Source organism: Myotis daubentonii, chromosome 8, assembly GCF_963259705.1.
Source record: "Myotis daubentonii chromosome 8, mMyoDau2.1, whole genome shotgun sequence".
In the NCBI taxonomy this organism is placed as follows: domain Eukaryota; kingdom Metazoa; phylum Chordata; class Mammalia; order Chiroptera; family Vespertilionidae; genus Myotis; species Myotis daubentonii.
This window is the reverse complement of record NC_081847.1, coordinates 88,432,404-88,438,633: the sequence shown is the minus strand read 5'-3', so window position 1 is coordinate 88,438,633 and position 6,230 is coordinate 88,432,404.

The following is a 6,230-nucleotide window of genomic DNA, read 5'->3' as shown; positions in this document are numbered from 1 at the left end:
TGGCTAAGTAGTGAGAGTTTCCCAGTTCCTTGTCTTCCTCATGGCTTTCCCCCCTGCTGTTCCCTGTACCTTATCTCTACCTTTCTGGTAAGGAGTGGCCATAAGTGAATCATAGCTTTGCTCAACACTATAGCCTCAAATGTACCCACCCAGAGCTCAGCAGTTATCTTTTTAATCCCTCATAATTACCCCTATATTCATACCACAATAGAGCACTGGTCATTTGGTTACTTTTATTTCTGATGTTTACTTTTATTTTGAGTTTAGAGTGGTCTGAGTAACTGAGGGAAATATCACTAGTAGAAGTACGTAATTCATGCATATCATCGATTCCAAACAGTTTTGCTTTCTCTCGTGTTTTTGTGCAGTTTACTCAGGAATTTGCTGAGACGACCTAAGTTCATGTTCCAGTTCTGCTATTTATCAGATAGGTTATATTGGCCAATCACCTAATTTTCCACGACCACATCTAAAATGATACCTAACCTCTCTGTCCTGCAAAGACTTGCCTTGTATCCACCAGGGATTCTTTTGAGGATAAAATGATAAAGTATATGTGAAAGAGCTTTTTAAGAAACAGCTGAGTATTTCGGAACAGTATATAGTTCAAGTATTCAAAGTTGGAGGGGTTCATAGAGATTATCCAGTCCCACTGGGTCATTTTACAGACAGGGGAGCTAAAAACCAGAAAGATTAAAACACTTTTTCACAGTCAGTGAGCTGTTTGGCAGAACCAGGTTTCCTGGTTCCTAAACCAGTGCTTTTCAAGTCTCAGCAAACTGTCTTCCTAGACAGAGTCTACCTCTTAGGCTGCTCTCTGTCATCCTCCCACAGGATGCTGTGATGTGAGAACACAACCCAAAGATCTTGTCAAATATTTTAAAAGTACCAATTGTGTAGAGTTTAAATAAATAGACAAGTTTCTATCTCTCTCTCCCCCCTCTCCCTTCCTCTCTGAATTCAATAATAAAAATATATTAAAAAAACAAACAAACAAAAAACATTGGACAACATGAGAAGAAAATGGGCAAAAGATTTGAACAGGTACTTCACACAAAAAAAGATGCTTAACATCATTAGTCACTGGGGAAATGTCACTTAAAACCACTACACACCCATTACAAACACTAAACTTCTAATGACTGGCTATACCAAGAGTAGATGAAGATGTCGAGCAGCTGGAATTCTCACACATTGTTCATGGGAATGCAAAATGGCGGAATGACGTTGGAAAGCTGTGGGGCAGGTTCTTGAAATGTTAAACATAACGCCCATGTGTTATTCCATTCCTAGATATTTACCCTAGAGAAATGAAAACATATACCCACATAAAGACCTGTATGTGAAAGCTCTGATCAGTTTTATTTTTAATCGTCAAAAGTTGGAAACAACACAAATGTCCATTAAAAATGACTGGATAAAGAAATTGTGATACATCCACATGGTGGAACACTATTCAGCAATAAAAAAAGAATGGATGATTGATGTTCACCACAGCATGGATGCATCTTAAAAGGAGTAGCTGAGGGAAAGAAGCCAGACAAATAAGAGCACATACCAGATCATACCATTTATATAAAGTCCCAGGATATGTTAATTAATCTGTAATGACAGAAAGTAAATCATCGGTGCTCTGAGGAAGGGGGTGGAAGCAGGGAGGGATTACTAAGAGGCAAAGAAAACTTTTGAGGCTGATGGAAATGATCATTATCTTGACTGCGGGATGTGCAAATTCTAGCTGCTCGGTGTGTGTGGTTTGGTGCACTTTTATTACACTCAGTCAGACGGAGGGGAAACACCTTGAGAAACCTAACACTTTAGGACATTTGCATTTAGGCTCTTTTCCTGGCCGCATTCCAGGGGCGGCGATTTTTGTGACTTAGGAGGCATACTGGTATACCAAGGAATGTTCTGTGTTTGGGAAATTGTATCGTGGGTTTTATGCAGCCTACAGTTAACGAAAACTACAGTTGACAGTTGAAAGAATGACACTGCGTGGTAAAGTGCCTATCATCAGATCTTGGTGGTAGGAGGCTTACTTATTCAGATATGAGTCTTACTCAGTGACACACGACGGGCTATTGTGTGTCTTTGAAGGAGAGCAGGAATGGCGTTTTGATCAGGTACAATGAACCCTGAGCTGGAGGCGGTGATGCCAGAGTGGGTGGATCTATAAATGCTCAAATTATATATCAGCTCCATAAGTCCTATTAAAGAAAGGGGGGAATTAAATTACTACTTAATTAGGTTCATTTACCAACTGTAGATCCAGCCCTCCCAATACTATCTTGTTCAAACTCTTTTGTGGCTTTCAAACCTTCTTAAAGTCATAGACTCTTTTTTTTTTTTTAATATATTTTATTGATTTTTCACAGAGAGGAAGGGAGAGAGATAGAAAGTTAGAAACATCGATGAGAGAGAAACATTGATCAGCTGCCTCCTGCACATCTCCCACTGGGGATGCGCCCGCAACCCAGGTACATGCCCTTGACCGGAATCGAACCTGGGACTTTTCAGTCCGCAGGCCGACGCTCTATCCACTGAGCCAAACCGGTTTCGGCCATAGACTCTTTAATCACACAAAATCCTGCTCACAACACCACCCTAATGTAGATTAAAAAGATGAAACTTAGGACTACATATTTATTTTATAAGGTTATATTTTAAATTCTTATCAATAAGTGCAATGTAACTAGAGAATAGTAACCTAATGGTTGCCATGTAGGTTTTGTGGACAACGCTTGCTGATATATCAACCTCAGTATCCATTTCTGTATCTTGTTTGGTTTGCAGAGTTTTCAGAAATTCCACATCCATAAAGATAAGCAATTTCAATTGGTATAGGTTTTAAAATCAGTGCCCATTGTAAACTGAATATACTCTTCAATTAAACTGACCCAGAAGCTTGAGAGAATGTTAATAAATGTTTGCCTCTAAGAGGAATCATTAATATCAAATAACTGCTTTCATCTCTTACCAAAAAAGGCAGGCAAGAAGCACCGAAAATATTCAGTAAGTGTTAAAATGATTTAATATGAACATATCACAACTTAATCTGCTGTGCATTTACTTGTTATTGCACAACTTTTACTCCATGGTAAGCACACAGAACGCAGACATACCCGAGCCTCTCCTGATATTTCACAATAGTGCATACATGTTGTAACAGTGTTTTTACTTATACAATTTTATGTGTTCAGACATGTAAAGCTCTAAGTGAAAACTGAATAGAGAAAAAGCTGAGTCAGAACCAAGTAAGGAACTCAATAGCCAGTGAAACAATACAAGTTCAAGTATCTAATCCAGATCAAGATGAAGGGGTTTTGTAGATGCAATTAATGTCCCTGATTAGTTGGCTTTGAGTTCATCGAAAGGGAGATTATCCTTGGTGGCCTGACTTAACCAGGTGCACCCTCTAAAAGAAGGTCTAGCCAAACCGGTTTTGCTCAGTGGATAGAGCGTCAGCCTGCGGACTGAGGGGTCCTGGGTTCGATTCCGGTCAAGTGCATGTACCTTGGTTGCAGGCACATCCCCAGTAGGAGGTGTGCAGGAGGCAGCTGGTCGATGTTTCTCTCTCATCGATGTTTCTAACTCTCTATCCCTCTCCCTTCCTCTCTGTAAAAAATCAATAAAATATATTTAAAATAAAAGAAAAGAAAAGAAGGTCTAGAGATCAGAAGCAGAAGCCAGAGACTCTTCTGTGGGTCTTAAATAAATCGGCCAACCTAAGTTCTACAGCTACATGGACGGAATACTGCTACCAAGCACCTGAGCTTGGAAGAAGAACAGAGCCTCAGACAGACCCTGGCCTCAGGCAACACTTGAATTCGCCAAGAGCAGAGGACCCAGTTAAGCTGCGCCCCATGGCAACTGTGTGATAACGACTGTGTGTTCTTTTTAGAGGCTACCTTCGTGGTAATGTGTTATCCAGTAAGAGAAAATGAATGCAGGTGCTTTATTCCCAAGCAAATAAGTACTGTGAACGCTTTAGGGCTATCATTCAGTGTTAAAAATTCTTTAAGCTCAAAGAGATGTAGCTGAAAGTAATTTCAGATCAGAAAACTCAGGTAAGCTAAAGAAAACACAATATGAAGAGTCATTCAAAATTATATAGCAAGAATCTGAGGAAGGTAGTAAGTAACATCCTAAGCTCCATGCAAATATGAGTTAAGCCAACTTAAGATGGCCTCCAATGAATTAAAAGTCGATTTATAACATAATTGACTGTGTTTTACTATCATTAAAAATTTTTAGCTTATAGACTTGAAAATATATATGAGTTATAAAGGCAAAAAATATATATAACTTTATAGTGGAGGAGCTTGCCAGACACCACCTTAACCAAGTGACCAAAGTTAACATCACCAGTAATGGGGCACACTGGAATCCTGTGTCAGGGAACAGAATGCAATGAGAAGAACACAGCATCGTTTCTGCAATGTCCCTGCCCAAGATGCACCTTACCTAAATTTAATTATGAGGAAACATCAGATAAACCCCAACTGAAGGACATTTTACAAAGTAACCAACCTCTTCTGTGGCCAACCTAAGTTGAGATTTCTCTCCAGAAGCTTCAAGGTCATGAAAAATCAACAAAACACTGAAGAATGTTCCACAGTTGAAGGAGACTAAAAAGATACGATAGCCAAGGGCCCTGATGATTTTGGACTAGCTCCTTTTGTGATAAAGGACATTGTTGGGAGAAGTGGCAGGACTTGAATGGGAGTCTGAGGGGTATGGTCATAGATCAATGTTAGTTTCTCGATTTTCACGGTTGGCTGGCTGTTCTAGAGGAGAATGTCCTCATTTGTAACAATTACACATTCAAGTATTTGGGGTTATAGGACATCATATTAGCAATTTACTTTCAAATAGTGAGGCCCACCTGGTGAAGCATTTGACATGTAATCAATTGAAGGGCTTTGTCTGATTAAGATACAGTGAGAAGGTACCATAAGAACCTAAGAAGGGGGTTGTCTGATCAAAATGATAGAGAAAACATCAGGGAGTGTGGGCTGAAAACTCTAGTGATTGTATTATCACTAGAGGCCTGATACACAAAATTTGTGCAAGGGGCTCGGCCCTTGCAGCCGAGGTGGCTGCCTCGGCCCTCGCAGCCCTGGCTTCATCCGGAAGGTCGTCCGGATGGTCGGTCATTCTGCTATTCGGTTGGCTGTCCAGTCTAATTAGCATATTATGCTTTTTTAGTTCAAGGAAGAGAAGTCAGTAGTTTGGGTATTGTGCTGCTTCTATGGGGGTGAAAATGACATATGGCTTGATCTGCCTCTGGTTATGAAGAGAACTTTAATGGAATATTAAAATTTGACAGTGTGATTATCTCTTTTATTACTACAAAACAATGATTTCAGCAGGGACATGCAAAAATTCCACCTGTAATGACCCCCCCCCCCAATTCATGTGAATTTTGAATGATTAAACAGCACATACTCTAAAATGAGATTTCTCTGGCAAAGAAAATTCACATTCTCATGATGGTAACAAGAGGTTCACATTCCAAAGAATGTTCAGAGATTATTCCCTTATCTGTTCCATGATAAAGTAAGGTTAGGCAAAAATGAGACCAGAATAAAATTATATTTCTTTCCAATCAAATTACTGACTTTCCTTGTGTTCCCCTCTACCCCTGCAATACACACCCCATGGAAATATCAAAACCTTCTTCACTTTATAGAAAAACTAGAAGCCTGGTGCATGAAATTTTGTGCACTGGGCAGGGGTCCCTCAGCCCAGCCTGCACCCTTTCTTAGTCCGGGAGCCCTCAGGGGATGTCCCACTGACAGTATAGAATGAGCAGGCTGCAGTCGGACATCCTTAGCAGAGGCAGGAGAGGCTCCCACCACTGCCCCTGCGCTGGCAGCCATCAGCCCAGCTTGTGGCTGAGCGGAGCTCCCCCTGTGAGAGTGCACTGACCACCAAGGGGCAGCTCCTGTGTTGAGCGTCTGCCCCCTGGTGGTCAGACGCTCATAGCGACCGGTCATTCTGCTGTTAGGGTTAATTTGCATATTACCCTTTTATTATATAGCATTATATCAGTATCTTATCCTTCTATCTTATTAGACAATTCAGATCTTATAATCTAGTCATTATTCTAAATTTTGGATTAATTCATTTGAATATTTTCCAAACTTCTCAGAAAAAACACACATGTTAACATGGTTTTGAAACATAATACTTAAAATGACAATTTTCAGCACTCACATGATATACTA